Source organism: Heloderma suspectum, chromosome 6 (assembly GCF_057233095.1).
Source record: "Heloderma suspectum isolate Gila_16-S chromosome 6, 16-S_ref, whole genome shotgun sequence".
Classification (NCBI taxonomy): Eukaryota; Metazoa; Chordata; class Lepidosauria; order Squamata; family Helodermatidae; genus Heloderma; species Heloderma suspectum.
Window position 1 is genome coordinate 89,710,738 of NC_139463.1, and position 17,684 is coordinate 89,728,421.

Consider the following 17,684-nt stretch of genomic DNA (forward strand, 5'->3'; position numbering starts at 1 on the left):
CAGCGTCTGCTACATTATTTGCGTTCCCCTTATTTTCGCCAACTTAGTCTAGGTAAATATGTACGTAAATCAAGAGGGCAAAAATAAGGAACGCAAATGGCGGCGGCCGGAGCCGCCACCATTTGCGTACGCGGGTTTGTTTGTTTTTTAACCCACCCAGCCATGATAGGCTACGTAAAGATTTACATAGCCTCTCACGTCGCTTTTTTTTTTTTTAAGCTAGTAATGATTGGCTATGTAAATCTTTACATAGCCTATCATGTCTTTCTTTTTTTCTTTTTTTTACCAGAGTGCAAATGGCAGTGGCGGTGGCCGGTTGGAAGACCAGCCTCTGCCGCCGGTGCCACCACCACCGCCGCCAAAGCCTCTGCCGGAGCCACCTCCACCCGGAACATCCGCCCCAGGTGAGTCTCGTCCTGGGGGGATCCGCGGGGGGGCAGCAGACCATTCTTCCATGGAGTTCGGGGGGCCGAATGCACTGGCATTCGGCCTCACCATGATCCGTGGCGGAATTCTCTGCCATCCCTACAAGAACCTGACTTCAGAACGGAATTGGTAAAGATTATAGCAGCCTTTTTGAGTAAAGAAGAGAAAATCATGGAAATGGAAATAGATCGATCTTATAGACTGAATTCGAAATATGCAAAAACAAAAGGTCTACATAGTAGGGATGGTGGATAATTTCTCTATGAATCTCCGGGAGGCCGAATGCCAATGCATTCGGCCCCCCGAAATTGGTGGTGAAATTCTCCGCCAGCCCCCCGCCCCCTCCGGGATGGGACTTACCTCGTGCGAATGTCCCTCTTGGCAGCGGGTCCCGGTGGCGGTGTGGTGGCGTTTTGGTGGGGGCGGCGGCGGCGGCCGGCCTTCTGACCGGCTGCCGCCGCCGCCATTGCAAAATAAAAAAGGAAAGTAAAAAAAACAAAAAAACACACCCATGATAGGCTACGTAACGATTTACGTAGCCTATCACAGCTAGATTTCCAAAGTCAGCCGTGATAGGCTACATAAATCATCACGTAGCCTATCACGGGTGACTTTGAAAAAGAAAAAAAAAAGTACGTACGCAAATGGTGGCGCCCATGGGGCGCCGCCATTTGCGTTCCTTAGTTTGGCACGTCTAGTCTACGCAAAGATTTACGTAGACTACGGCGAAAATAAGGGCAACGCAAATAGCATTCCCTTATTTTCGCTGTAGTCTACGTAAATCATTATGCTGCCACCACCACCAGGCCTTCCTTGTGGACTTCTGCCTGGCAGACCGCCAGTCCCTGCAGGACCAGGCCCCCAGGTACCGAGCCAGCTGTTCTGCTCCACCTGCCCCTCCCTGGAGGGGCTACATAAGCTGGCTGGCTGAGGTGGCCTGGGAGGGCCAGGGCCTGCAGGAGAAGCCACCACCACCAACACCACCGGGGAAGAGGCGTGCTTGCCGCCGCTGGGCCTGCTGCCGCCGTCGCTGCTACCACCGCCACCAGGCCTTCCCTGTGGACTCCTGCCTGGCATTTTTAAGGGGATTTTAATTGTTTTGTTTGTTTGTTTTATTTTGTTGGGGGGGATTTTGTTGTGTTTTTAGGGGTGGGTAGCCTGCCTGATAGGCGGGAGCGAGGGGGCATGTGTCCACCTGATGGAGGCAGTGGGGGGAGTGTTGGGGGCCAGAACATACCGAGGCTGGGCGGCAGGCGCTGGCGGAGCGCTAGGGGCAGGCCATGCCAGGTAAGGGGAACAAGGGAGAGATGTGTAGTATCTGTCCCCTGCTCCGGGCCTGTCCAGAGCCAAAGGATGGCTGGGGGAGGCGTGACCCCATCTTCTGGCCTTCGTTTGCTGCTCTGCAATGCCAGGTCTGTTACCCAGAAAACCTCCCTCATCCATGATATGATCCTGGATGAGGGTGCAGACCTGGCATGTATTACGGAGACCTGGCTGGCCAAGGCTGCTGCTCCAACCCTTGCAGCCATGTGTCCAGCTGGATTTTCGTATGCACAGCAGCCGAGGGCTGGGGATCGGGGAGGGGGAGTGGCTGTTATCTACCAAGAGTCCTTGGTCTTCACCAGACCCCCTCTCCGGGAGACCAAGGTTGTTGAGTGCATGTACTGGAGGTTGGGCCCGAATGGCAGTCTGGGGATTCTGCTCGTGTACCGTCCACCCCACTGCACGACTGACTCCCTGGCTGAGGTGCTTGAGGTGGTCTCTGATGTGCGTGTACAGTCCCCTAACTTACTGGTGTTGGGGGACTTCAACGTACATTTGGAGGCCATCCTCACTGGAGCACCTCGGGACTTCATGGAGACCATGGCCTCCTGGGAGCTGAACCATATTCTAACTGGGCCCACCCATGTAGCCGGTCATGCACTAGACCTTGTGTTTGTTTCTGGAGAAGCGGGGAGTGATCTGGAAGTCGGGGGTATATCCACCACCCCCTTGTCATGGTCAGATCACTATCTGGTGATGTTGGACTTCTCGGTTCCACAACCCCTCCGCAGGGGTGGAGGACCCATTAAAATGGTCTGCCCCAGGCGTCTTATGGATCCAAATGGATTCCTGAACGCGCTTGGGGATTCTCTGGGGCATGCCAACGGCCACTCGGTCGAGACCCTGGTGGGTGGCTGGAATGCTGCAATTACTGGGGCATTAGATCGGGTGGCTCCGAAACGCCCTCTCCCCCTGAACAGGGCTCGGACTGCACCATGGTTCAATCCGCGGTTACGAGCTCTGAAACAGGAGGTGAGACGGCTAGAGCGCCGGTGGCGGAAGTCTCGCTCCAAAGACGATCAGACACGGGCTAGAGCTGTATCTTCAGCCTATCACGTGGTGGTGAAGGCAGCAAAAAAGGAATATTATGCGGCCTCCATCGTGTCTGCAGATTGCTGCCCCAGAAGGCTGTTCCAAGTGGTCCGGAGCCTGGTCGGTCCTGTGGCTCCAGAACCACTGGAGCATTCTAAGGCCTCCTGTGAGGCTTTGGCAAGGCACTTTGCAGATAAAATTGATCAGATTAGGTGTGTTACTCTGCACACTGTGGATACAGTTAGTGAGCAAGAGGCGGCCTGTGGCAAACCGGTTTTGTGGGATCGGTTCCAGCTTCTTCCTCCTGATGAAGTGGACAAGGTGCTTTCGTCTGTAAGGCCGACCACCTGCTTACTTGATCCTTGCCCATCTTGGCTCATTATGAGCTGCAGAGAGAGACTGGGTGAGGGGATCAAGGTGGTGGTGAACGCCTCCCTTGAGGAGGGAGTGCTGCCATCAGCCCTCAAGGAGGCAGTGATAAGACCACTCTTAAAGAAGCCCTCCTTGGATCCTCAAGTTCTGAACAACTTTCGCCCAGTCTCAAATCTGCCATTTTTGGGCAAGGTGATTGAGTGGGTGGTGGCGGTGCAGTTGAAGGCACACTTGGAAGAAACTGATTATCTAGACCCATTTCAGTCGGGCTTCAGGCCTGGGCATGGGACAGAAACGGCCTTGGTCGCCTTGGTGGATGATATGAGGAGGGCTCTGGATAGGGGTGAATGCTCCTTCCTTGTTCTCCTCGACCTCTCAGCGGCTTTTGATACCGTTGACCACGGTATCCTCCTGGACCGCCTGGAGGGGTTGGGCATTGGAGACACTGTATTGCGGTGGTTCCGGTCCTTCCTCTCCGGCAGGTACCAGAGGGTAGCACTGGGAGAGGAGGTTTTGGACCCGTGGCCACTTACTTGTGGGTTGCCACAGGGTTCCATCCTCTCCCCGATGCTATATAAAATCTATGTGAAGCCACTGGGGGCTATCATCAGGAGGTTTGGGGTGCAGTGTCATCAATATGCGGATGACACGCAGCTCTACCTCTCATTCAAATCTTCACCAAGGTTGGCCGTAGAATCCCTGTCCAAATGTCTGGAGACGGTGAGTGGCTGGATGGGGAGGAATAAGCTGAAGCTGAACCCTGACAAGACTGAGGTACTTTTGGTGGGAGACAAGAGGAGGCTGGGGGATGTTGACCTGGTGTTGAATGGGGTACGGCTACACTTGAAAGACCAGGTCCGCAGCCTGGGGGTCATTTTGGACTCCCAGCTGTCCATGGAGGCTCAGGTGTCCGCTGTGAGCCGGACAGCGCTGTATCAACTCCATCTGATACGGCGGCTGCGCCCCTTCCTTCCCGACCATCTGCTTCCATCGGTAGTACATGCCCTGGTCTCCTCTCGTTTGGACTACTGCAATGCGCTCTACGTGGGGTTACCCTTGAAGACGGTTCGGAAACTGCAGCTGGTACAGAACGCGGCGGCTCGCCTGATTAAAGACAGCCGCCGGCGAGATCACATCACTCCAGTGCTGAAGGAGTTGCACTGGTTACCAGTTGTTTTCCGGGCCAAATTCAAGGTGTTGGTTTTGACCTTTAAAACCCTATATGGTTCCGGCCCAGCCTATCTTAAGGAGCGCCTCCAGCAACACCAGACAGGCCGCTTAACAAGATCAGCCTCGGATGGCCTTCTCTCTGTCCCATCAGCCAGGACAGCTAGACTGGTGGGGACGAGGGAGAGGGCCTTCTCTGTGGTGGCCCCCACTCTGTGGAACTCCCTCCCTAGGGAACTCCGTCATGCCCCCTCTTTAATGAGCTTCCGTCGTGCATTAAAAACGTAGTTGTTCAGGCAGGCATTTGGGGTGGGCTAGGGTATTTAAAAAAAAAAAATTATGGTAAAATTTTATTGTTTTAAATTGTTTTATGGTGGGTTGTACATCGCCCAGAGTGGCTGGGTGACCAGTCAGATGGGCGATTAATAAATTTAATAAATAAATAAATAAAAATAGACTAGATGTGCCAAACTAAGGAATGCAAATGGCGGCGCCCCATGGGCACCGCCATTTGCATACGCTCTTTTTTTTTTTTCCAAAGTCACCCGTGATAGGCTACGTGACGATTTACATAGCCTATCATGGCTGACTTTGGAAATCTAGCCATGATAGGCTACGTAAATCGTTACATAGCCTATCACGGGTGTGTGTGTGTGTTTTTTTACTTTACTTTTTTTTTCGCGGCTGGGTAGACGGGGCGCTCCTCCCCGGCCTGTATTTTGGCGGCGAGGGATGGGGTGCCTCCCCACCGGCCTGAATTTTGGCCAGGCGAGGCGGGGCACCTCCCCCCCTCACCTGAACTTCAGGGGGAGAACTGAAGCACCTCCCCCCCCACCGCAAAGCAAGCTGCGGGACCAGGTAAGTCCCTTTCGTCCATCCCTACTACATAGAGATGTTATTGTCCATTTTGTAAAGAAAACTACAAGGGATTCAATTCTTCAGAAACACTATAAAACTAAACAAGGGCAAAGATGGTGGGCAAAGAGATTATCATCATAAAAGAAATTCCTGGAAGATTTCTGAGGAAAAGGAGAAATTATGCATTTTTAACAACAATCTTGAAACAAAAAAAGATCTTGTTTAGATGGGAATTCCCAGAAGGTGTGGTCTTCTCTTACAGAGAACAGAGATTTAAGTTGAACTCAGTTCAAAAAGCAAGAGAGTTCCTTCGAACTTATGGAAAAGATTGGGCAGACCTACAACCTGAAATACAAGACGAGGACAGTACACAGGGTGCAACAGGAGGAAATTAAAAATGTACTTTAATTTTATATCTTCTAAAAAATGGATTACAAATTTTAAGTTGGAACATTAATGGGGCAAATGCTCCTCATAAGGGAAAGAAAATATTTTACTATTTACAAAAATTGAAACATGACATAATATACTTACAAGATACTCATGTTAAGAAAGAAGATACCACATATTTAATTAATAAAACATAGGTGAAGAGTATATAACTGCAAGCCAAAAAAAGAAAAATATATATTTTATTTATAAATATAAATATATTTATAAATATATTTATAAAAATAAATATAAAATTATATTTATATATATAAAATATATAAATTGTTTTATATATTAAGCCATATTTGGGACCAGAACTGGTATTGTCAGCTGAAAAAGGTCATTTTGTGAGAGTTTAAATTACAATGAAATGGTGTATCAAAGTTGATTTTAGGGGTTTATGCACCTAAGGGCCACAAAGCGGAATTTTATGAGGATCTCTGATCCAAAATCGTGGATCTAACTTTTGACAGTTGGTGTTTAATGGGAGATTGGAATGGGGTGATTGCACCTCAAATTGATAGAAAATCAGAGAAAAAAATTAAGTGTAATCAAGGGAAATTACCTAAGTTTTTTTGAATTGATGGACAATTTGGCTTTAGTAGATATGGAGAGATAAAAATGGAAACTCAAAAGAATATACATATTTTTCAGAAAGACATAAATCTTTTTCAAGGATTAATACAATTTTGACAACTAAACAGCTTGCTACAAATTAGGGATGTATGAAAGTCACTTACCTTTTCTCAGCTTGGCTTCGCGGTGGGGGGGAGGTGCTTCGCGTTCTCCCCCAAGTTCAGGCGAGGGGTGGGAGGCGTCCCGCCTCGCATGGCCAAAATTCAGGCCGGGGGGGGAGGCGCCCTGTCTCGCCCGGCCGAAATTCAGGCTGGGGAGAAGCGCCCCGTCTCCCCGGCCGCGAAACAAAAAGTAAAAAAAAAAAAGACCCCGTGATAGGCTACGTGACGATTTACGTAGCCTATCATGGCTAGATTTCCAAAGTCAGCCGTGATAGGCTACGTAAATCATCACGTAGCCTATCACGCGTGACTTTAGAAAAAAAAAAGTGCGTACGCAAATGGCGGAGCCCATGGGGCGCCGCCATTTGCATTCCTTATTTTGGTACGTCTAGTCTATGTAAAGATTTACGTAGACTACGGCGAAAATAAGGCCAACGCAAATAGCATGCCCTTATTTTCGCCGTAGTCTATGTAAATCTTTACGTAGACGTGCCAAAATAAGGAACGCAATTGGTGGCACCCCATGGGCGCCGCCATTTATGTACACGCTTTTTTTTTTTCAAAGTCACCCGTGATAGGCTACGTGACGATTTACGTAGCCTATCATGGCTGACTTTGGAAATCTAGCCGTGATAGGCTACGTAAATCATTATGTAGCCTATCACGGGTGTTTTTTTTTTTTTTTTTACTTTAGGTTTTTTTGTTTGCAATGGCGGCGGCGGCAGCCGGTCGGGAGACCGGCCGCCGCCCCCACCCACGACGAACCACCACCAAACTGCCTCCGGGACCCACCGCCAAGAGGGACATTTGCCGAAGGTAAGTCCCGTCCCGGGGGGGAGCAGCGGAGAATTTCCCAACCAACTTCGGGGGGCTGAATGCATCGGCGCTCGGCCTCCCGAAGATTCGGGGAGAAATTCTCCACCATCCCTACTACAAATACTGGCAAAATACAATTTCTACCAAGATCATTTGCAGACCATACCCCTATATCTCTGTCATATGTGAAAAGAAGCACTACTTTTAGATGGAAATGGAATGAATAAAAATAAAAATAAAAGTATTTTATTTTCAAAGTATTTGAAAAGTACTTTCAAAATAAAAGTATTGTGGGTGATACTAAAAAGAAATTGAGAGAATTTTTTGAATTGAATCTGGACAAGGGAACAAATAACCGAACAGTATGGGATGCAAGTAAAGCCTATATGAGAGGTTATTTTATACTACAAAACACGCAATTGAAAAAGAAAAGAGAAGAGAAGGCACAAAATATTTTAAAACAGATAAAGGAGAAAGAATAACACCGAAAGAAAAAACCAGGGAAGGCAAGTGTCCTCTGACAGATTAAATTACTCCAACAACAACTGTTGATGTTAACAGTTCGGGATATGCAAAAAAACACACAAAAAAAACCCCTTAAAACTAAGAAATTTTGAATTTGCAAATAAACCAGGAAGTTGTTTGGCCTATAAACGTAAAATGGAAAAAGAAAAAAGAAAACATTGTGAAAATAAGTGAAAGTGGATTAGAATTAACCGATAATGTAGCAATTCAGAAAGCCTTTTATCAATACTATTCAAATTTGTATAAAGGACAGGATATCTCCCCAGAATTACTGGATAAATATATTCATAAACAAAACTTACCAAAAATTACTAAGGAACAAAAACAAATGATGAATGGCCCAATAACAGTAAATGAAATAGTGGAAGCAATAAAAATAAATAAATTGGGAAAAACTCCGGGACGAGATGGAATATCAGGATTATATTATAAGAAATGTGAAGAAGAAATTTTACAACCATTGAAAAATATGATGAACAGTATTTTAGAAAAGGGGGAGATACCGGAAACATGGAAAACAGCATGTATAACATTAATACCTAAAGAAGGACAGGATTTAACCTCGACAAAAAACTACAGACCAATCTAGGGATGGACGAAAATCCCTTACCTGTCCTCGAAGCTTGCTTCGCGGTGGGTGGGAGGCGCTTCGCTTCTCCCCCCGAAGTTCATGCGAGGGGGGGGAGGCGCCCTGCCTCGCCCGGCCAAAATTAAGGCCGGGCAGGAGGCGCCCCATCCCTCGCCGGCGAAATTCAGGCCGGGTAGAAGCGCCCCATCTACCCGGCCGCGAAAAAACCAAAAAAACCAAAACCACCCCCGTGATAGGCTACGCAATGATTAACGTAGCCTATCACGGCTAGATTTCCAAAGTCAGCCATGATAGGCTACGTAAATCACGGGTGACTTAAAAAAAAAAAAAAGCGCGTACGGCTAATGGCAGCCCCCATAGGGAGCCACCATTTGCGTTCCTTATTTGGTCCCTGTAGTTTACGTAAAGATTTATGTAGACTACGGCGAAAATAAGGGCAATGTGATTTTTTTTTTTTAAGGGACTTCGGAGATCTAGCCATGATAGGCTACGTTAATCGTTACGTAGCCTATCACGTTTTTTTTTTTTTTTTACTGCACTTGTAATGGTGGCGGCGGCAGCCAGTCGAAAGACCGGCTGCCACCCCCGCCCCTGACAAAGACCCGATGAACCGCTGCCAGGACCCAACGCCGGGAGGGACATTCGTGAAAGGTAAGTCCCATCCCGGGGGGGGGCAGGGGGTGGTGGAGAATTTCACCACCGATTTCGGGGGGCCAAATGCGTTGGCATTCGGCTTCACTGAGATTCGTGGAGAAATTCAGCGAAATTCTCCACCATCCCTAGAACAATCTCATTATTAAACAATGACTATAAGATATTTGCAACCATTTTGGAAGAAAGGCTCAAGAAAATATTGCAAGAGTTTGTATACGAGGATCAAAGTGGATTCTTACCAAGGTGACAGATGAAAGTAGGGATGTTAGAGAATTCCACCACAGATTCCAGGGAGGCCAAATTCCAGTGCATTCAGCCCCCCAGAATCTGTGGCGGAATGAAGCAACCCCCCCTGCCTCCCCCCGAAATGGGCCCAGAATAGAGCCTACCTGTTTGCAGCCATCCGGTGCTCTGAGACTGGCTGTCGCGTCTGCGGCCGCCATTCGCCTTCCCACAAATAGCCGTGATAGGCTACGTAAGTATTTACGTAGCCTGTCACAGCTAACGCAGGGATGCCATTTGCATCCCTGCAGAGGCCGTGATAGGCTACATAAATATATACATAACCTATCACGGCAATAGGCAGGAACGCAAATGGCAGCTGCTCCGCCATTTGAGTCTGTGGCTGCCTTTCGCCTTCCCAGAAATGGCCGTGATAGGCTACATAAATATATATGTAGCCTATCATGGCAAAAGACAGGGACACAAATGGCGGTGGCTATGGCAGCCTCCATTTGCATCCCTGTGCAGCCCAGCAGCAGCTGGATGTCTGGCTGCAGGTGGCCCTGGCCGTCAGCTCCGCGGAGTCGCTGGGGAGTGGATCCAGCCACGAAGGATTTTGGGGAGAGGAATGTAGCACCTCCCCCCCCACCGTGGATGTCCCTGGATGAAACCAGGTAAGTGTTCTGTACATCCCTAGATGAAAGACGATGTAAGAACGGTCTTGAATGTGGTGGAATATTTGGAAAAACACCCAGAAAACAAGCAACTCTGATCTAGGGATGTCAGAGAATTCTACCACGGATCTCAGTGAGGCCAAATGCCAGTGCATTCGGCCCCCAAAATCCATGGTGGAATGAAGCCACCCACCCCCCCACCCTGCGAAAGGCACGCGAAAGGAAGCACTTATCTGGTGCTGTTCTTGCTGCTTTGCGAATGGCGGGCACATCTGTGGCTGCCATTCGCTTCCCCATTGAGGCCATGATAGGCTATGTAAATACTTATGTAGCCTATCACAGCTAACGCAGGGATGCCATTTACGTCCCTACAGAGGCCGTGATAGGCTACATAAATATTTACATAGCCTATCACGGTCAAAAACATGAACGCAAATGGCAGCCGCCATAGCCGCCATTTGTGTCTACAGGCTTCACACACCTGCGATTGCACCCAGCCGGTGGCTCTGTGGAGTTGCCGTGGAGCAGAGCTGGCCGGGTTAGGATTTGGGGGGGAGGTGTGGAGCGCCTCCCCCCCACCACAAATCACCCCTGCAAAAAGGTAAGTGACTTTTGTACATCCCTACTCTGATCTTTTTAGATGCAGAGAAAGCATTTGATAACCTCAACTGGAAATTTTTAATTAAGACTTTAGAAGAACTGGACTTTAGAGAAAACTTTATAAAATGGGTGAAAGCCGTATATACCGATCAAAACGCTCAAATAATTATAAATGGGGATTTGACTAAACCTTGTGAGATACAAAGAGGAACAAGACAAAGTTGCCCATTATCACCGCTGTTGTTTATATTGGTTTTAGAACTATTGAACAGAGATATAAGACAAGATGATTGAATTACAGGAATAAAGATTAAAAAGGAGAAACATAAGCTGAGGGCCTTTGCAGATGACTTGGTGTTTATGTCAGAAGAACCTTTAAAGGGAATTGAAATTTTAACGGAAAAATTAAAAGAATTTGGAGCAGTGGCAGGGTTCAAAGTTAATAAACAGAAAACAAAAATGTTAACAAAGAATATGAATGTTCAAGAAAAAAAGTTGATGGATAAGACTGGCTTCCAAATTGAAAAGAAAGTAAAATATTTGGGAGTCCTTTTGACAAATATGAATTGGTTGCTTTTTCAAAATAACTATGTTAAAGTGTGGGATGAAATTAAACCAGACCTATTAAAAGAGCCAGTGTGGTGTAGTGGCAAGAGTGTTGGACTAGTAGCTGGGAGATCCGGGTTCTAGTCCCCACTCGGCCATGGAAGCTCACTGGGTGACTTTGGGCCAGTCACAGACTCTCAGCCCAACACACCTCACAGGTTTGTTGTTGTGAGGATAAAATGGAGAGGAGGAGGATAATGTAAGCCGCCTTGGGTTCCTTGCAAGGGAAAAAAGGCGGGGTATAAATGCAATAAATAATAATAATAATAATAATAATAATAATAATAATAATAATATGGGAAAAATTACAACTATCACTTCTGGGAAGAATTGCAATGATCAAAATGAATGTATTACCTAGAATGTTGTTTTTTGTTTCAAATGATACCCATTATTACATTGGATTTACCTTTCAAGCAGTGGCAGAGAGATGTAACAAAGTTTATATGGCAAGCAAAAAAGCCAAGAGTTAAAATAAAAATCTTACAAGATGCAAAGGAAAGAGGTGGCTTGGGATTACCAGATTTTAAAACTTTTTTTTCAGCCTGCTGCTTGATGTGGGTGAAGGAATGGGTGATGTTGAAAAATAGAAGACTTTTAGAATTAGAAGGACATGAACTGAGATATGGGTGGCATGGTTATTTGTGGTATGATAAAACAAAAGTCTTCAGCAAAGGAGATCATTACCTTGTTGTGGTGCTGGAACTTGAGCACCTCAATGACGTCATGAGCTAAACCGTGAAGGGACACCCAAGATGGGAAGGTCATGGCAGAGAGGTCAGACTAAATACAATCCCTGGGGAAGGAAACAGCAACCCACCCCAGTATTCTTGCCATGAAAACTAAATGGATCAGTACAATCAGTCCATACTCCAGGAAATAAAGCCAGACTGCTCACTTGAGGGAATGATATTAAAGGCAAAACTGAAGTACTTTGGCCACATCATGAGAAGACAGGATACCCTGGAGAAGATGCTGATGCTAGGGGAAGTGGAAGGCAAAAGGAAGAGGGGTCGACCAAGGGCAAGGTGGATAGATGATATTCTGGAGGTGACGGACTCGACCTTGGGGGAGCTGGGGGTGGCGACGGCTGACAGGAAGCTCTGGTGTAGGCTGGTCCATAAAGTCACGAAGAGTTGGAAGCGACTGACGGAATAAACAACAAAAAACAAAAGTGAATGTAGATTTTAATAATCACTATATAAGAAGGGCTGTATTAAGAATTTGGAATAAATATAAATTAAGGTTGCATAAAAAAAAAAACCACATTGGATATCTTCACAAGAAGCAATGCATAGAAGATAATTTGATAGTATGCATAAATGGATAAGATATAATGATTTACTGGAACTGTCACAAGGGGAATATAAGTTAAAATCAAGGGAAAGCTTACTGGAAGAAGGTCATATTTTTGGCTGTGTCAATCGTTTTCATATTTGCAAATTAAAGAAAGGTTTAAAATAGATGAGAAAAATGGTGGAGTTGAACAAACAGAATCTGAGTTTGAAAGAGTACTGTGTAAAAATGATGAGCATGTTATTGCTAAACTGTATAAATTACTGTTAAGGTATGAGACAGAAGATGAACAAGTAAAAGATTGTATGATAAAATGGGCACAAAATGTTGGTCATAATATATCAATGGAAGAGTGGGAAAGTATGTGGGGAAAAGATTTAAAATTTACTTTATGTACAAGTTTTAAAGAGAATTTTTATTAGATGATGTATAGATGGTATATGTCACCATTTAAATTCTCTAAAATGTATAAAGGTGTTTCTGGAAGATGTTGGAAATGTGAAGATCAAGAGGGAACATTTTATCAGTTATGGTGGACTTGTAAAAAAGCTAAAACATTTTAGAAATGAATACAGTCTTTAGCTCAAAGAATATTAAAGGCTACTATAGAATTTAAGACAGAACCTTTTGTATTGGGGCTAATAGATAAACACATAAAAGAGAAGGGGGGAACCCTCTTTCTCTACATGACAATGGCTGCAAGGTTATTGTACGCACAAAAGTGGAAGAATGAAACAATACCAACTGTGAATGAGTGGATTATGAAAATGATGGAGCTGGCAGAGATGGCGACACTTACTACTATAATTAAAGAAGGATCAACAACTACATTTATGATAGATTGGAAACCTTTTATAGAATTTGTACAAGAAATAGAGAAAAAGGATGTCTATGTATGTGGATTTTGAACTTTGAGATGGTTAATTCTCTTTTGTTGTTGTTTTTGTTAAAATTAGGAGAGAAATGAGATAACATCTGTGAACTCAATGTATGATATACAACTAAGATACGAATTAGAGAATAATAATGAGAATCTGTTGTGTAAGTGGAGCCAAAAGTAGATATCTTACAATCTTAAGAGATATTTTAGTGTCTGTCTATTGTGTGTTTATGTTTATGTTGTTGTTGTGTTTTGTTTTTAAAAAATAACAAACTATTATATCAGTAAAAGAGAGCAGTTCTATTCCCCCTAGATAGCATCGAGGGGGGAGGGGACAGGATTATTTGGTTTCTTGGAGCTGAGGCCAGAAAAAAGGGTTCGACCTCAGAGCCCAGAAACTGTGCTCCCCTTCCAACCTCATAGCCAGTGTGGTTCTAGCTACATCCCTGCACTCCGAAAAGGGTCACAGAGATATGGAAAAGTGGGCAGTCCCAGGTTTGGGATGGAGAGGAGACATGGGAAGCTGTGTTATGCAGCTTCCTGTGCTCGCCCTGGCCTCCTTTCCTCCTGCTCAGAAGTGTCGTTGCTTAACGGGCGAAATTGCCCATCCAGTGAAAATCTAGGGCAGCCTGAGTACAGAGGCGAGGATCGCTTCTGCTCTCCAGCCTCCCTGCATTGGATACTCGGCAGCCTCAGACTGGATTACACCCTTTTTGAGTGTAAGGCCAGCAACGGATACTATTCATGAAGGTGTTGCCAGATGTCCTCCCTCTAGATGCATGTACAAAATTGTGCACATTCTAAAACACAAACATTCATCAAGAGGACATTCTTTTTACATTGGCAATAGAGTATCTTTGTGGGGAGGGGAAACTCAGATCAATCCAAATGCACATAAGCTTCTGAAAACCAGGGATTATTTATTTAGCTAAAACAACTAAGTATTAAAACATACACATTACTTTTAGGGAAATACTGTGGTAGTACAACTGTAATTTAGACACCAGAAAAATGAACTATTTCAGCCTTCAATGAAAACTTGGACTGTGGGGAGATGAGTTGAATTTCCATGGAGACTGGCTCCAGACATTGAACTAGGGCATGGAATGTGTGGACTGTTCAGCTGGCAGGAGGAAGCGTTTTGGGGGTCAGATAGAAGGGATGAAGTAAGCAGTATTGCATAAAACCCTTGTGAAGGAAAATGAATGGGTCACGGGTAAGCATAGGGAGTGAAGAGAGAGAAAGGGTTGGAGGAGTATTTATTTGAATGAAATATGGTACATTTGGGCCAGTTCTCAATGCATAGTCACTGCAACTAGAAGGAGGGGGAGAAGGGGTCTATCCAGCATACAGAGATAATTCACTCTACGTCCCCTGTGCTTTCTGTGCTTGCCTTCTGTTTCCTTGTGAATGGGTCAGCTTCAGACCTGTTCACTGCTAATGATGATTGCCTGTTCAGGTAGAATTTGACAGCCATTTGAAAAAAAGATCATGAGGAGAGAAGCAGGGGTCCCAGCAAGCAGAGGTCCCAGCAAGCAGAGGTCACTCAAGGGGGGATACACCAAAAATGCTGGAGCTCCAACCAAATTAGTTTGAAAATGCATCCAATTAGTGCTCACAGACACCCCACAAAGAGGGATGGAGGCAAGATGTAATATATGTTTAAGTGGAGGAATTGCCAAAGAAAACCAACACAGTCACATTTGACTTGAAATGTGGAAACCTGTCTACAAGGAGGGACCTGCTAAAAAGTTGAACAGGGGAGTCAAAAAGTTTCATCCCTTCAAAATCAAAATCAATATAATAAATGAAACATGCAGTTCCTCAACACCACAATAATAGAAGCTCATCTAGAATGTGGACCACAGGAGAGGAAATGAAACAAAAAGTCCAAGAGGTCAACACCATTGTTAATTAGCAGTGTCAAGAAATGACTTAAAAAAGAAAAGGATTCCATCAGAAAATGGAATTCTTGCCCAAATGAGGAGAACAATATGGAGCCCAAAATTGTGCAATGAACTTGCAAGCAGACAATTGGAGGTGGAAGAACGCATTTTAAGAAGCATATCACCAACAACATTAAGGCCAACAATAAAGAATTCTTTAATTATATCACAAGCAGGAAACCAGCTATGGAGGTAATTGCACCATTAGATGTCCATGCAGTTCCAGAAGTACTAAAGGAAGATAAGGAGAATACAGAGAAACTAACTGATTTCTTTTTATCTGTATTCACTGCAGAACATGTAGGACAGATACCTGTGCCTGAACTAATGTTTCAGGATGGGACCGTGAGGATCTAAGTCCAATTGTGGTGACAGAAGATGAAGTTCTCCTTCTTACTGAAAAAACGGAAAGTTAATAAATTGCTGAGCTCAGTTGATATCCATCCTTGAGTTCTTAAAGAACCTAAATGTGAATTTGCTGATCTTCTAAAACAGGGGTCCCCAACCCCTTGCCCGTGGACCAGTACCAGTCCGTGGTCTGTCAGCAACGGGGCTGCAGGGGTGTGTGAAACCCCCTCACCTTGGGTCAGCAGGGGGTCCACAGGGGGGGAGGCGATCTGTCCCTCCCCCCTCCAGAATCCTCGCCAGGCCCGGCTGGCTCCACTCCACAGCAATTCCGTGGAGCTCCTGGCCGGCTCTGGCCGCTGGAGGAATTCCGGCTGGTGGGACACAAATGGCATCCATGTAGCGGACACCATTTGCATCCCTGTGCTTCAAGGACAAGGCTACGTAAATCTTTACGTAGCCGATTAGTGCAAAGAATAAAAGTGGAACCCCCCCCCCCAGTCCCTGGTGCAAAAAAGCTTGGGGACCGCAGTTCTAAAAGAAGGGGGCATTTCCCTCATCTTATTAATATAAGGCCCTTGCAGAAAATAAGAGGAGTGGGGGGACCTGAGAAAAACTGGCTTGAACAAGCACAGCCAGTGAAGTCATGCTAAGTGAGGCAAGAAGCCCAAACCTCATAGTCTTCAACCCCCGTTGATAACAAAGGATGCAAAGGTGAAATGGGCATTTCTAGCAATGCGAAAAACATGCACATTTTGGAAGGAAGGCTTCCATAAGATCATGGATTCAGGGAATGCATTGGTGATACTGAGAACATACAGAAACTTCAGCTATGACATGAGCAGAGTAGACGTTAATGCCAAAACACAGGAGAATAATCAGATGTATCAGATACGAATTTGTTACTAAGTCAGAATAAGGAAAAGGAGAACCTCTGCTTCTGGAAAACATAAATGGAGGAGCACAACATGATATTTGTATTTATTTATTTTTAAGATGAAAGGAAGTATTTAAGATGAAGGCACACTGTCATTCATAGAGTGAGGGAGACATGAAAAGATGTTCAATAAGATCATATAACTTTCATGAACAGAATAACGATTACATCTAAGACTGCAGTGCTATAACCATGTGCCTGGGAGTCACCCCTATTGATTTCACAGGACCTACTTCTGGGTAGACATGAACCACATTGCACAGCACATACTGAAGTTGCCAAAGCAACCAACTAAAGAAGAGCAAATTAACACAATTTGGAAGACTATGGTTATGTGTAAAAGCAAGTGCAGCAAGCAAGGAACTCTAACTTTAAAATAGATATTATAGCACCACATGCTCCATTCATTTCCTGTGTGGAAGAGATCAACTTCCAACCAAGTACAATTGCCTATATTTTTATGACTAATACACACACATGCACACACAAAGTAACAGGCACACATGCATACAGGAACACACACACACACACACACACACACAAAGAATATGACGTTTGTTTTCATCCTTTCTTTATATAGTCATGTCGTATTTATGCTGTTTTTCTGTAGCTGTTCCACAAGTATTCAGTGATAGAATAAGAATGATAATTAGTGAGCTCCTTTATTTCTTTAGCAATCCAGTTATACTGTTATCCATGTTTGCTTGCCTTTATTTTTTTAATTGTCTTCCAAAATAAAATAAAATGACATGTTAGAATTATGCAATGGAAAGAAATGAGTGAATTCTTAGCAATGAACAAACTAAATTAATGAAAACACAAGTGTGGCCTTTATACCACTTTTCTTATTGATACCTAATTGAAGGTTCTTGTGCATTCTGTGGGTTAATTAGATGTTCCTGGTTATTATGGTATAAGCAAGAAAACAGAAGAAGGTGAGCAACCAAAGTAGATCACAAAGAAGAGAAAAGGGTTCTCAAGAAGCATCAGTACATTAATTGTAGAAAGCCAGCAGGTGATGCCAGTAGGTTGACAGAGGAGACAATTATTTGCTGCAGGCCTTTTTCAGCAGACCTTGTTTCTTTCCTACTGAAGACAGCCTCAAACTAAGAAAAAAGTCCAAGATGCATGGGGCTTCCTACTACAAATCTATTTTTTGCAATCTGAGAACCCATTTCTGTTTTTTGAGGTCGATTATGGTATAAGCAAAACAAAACTATAGGGGTAGAGGAGAAGTCCTTACATGA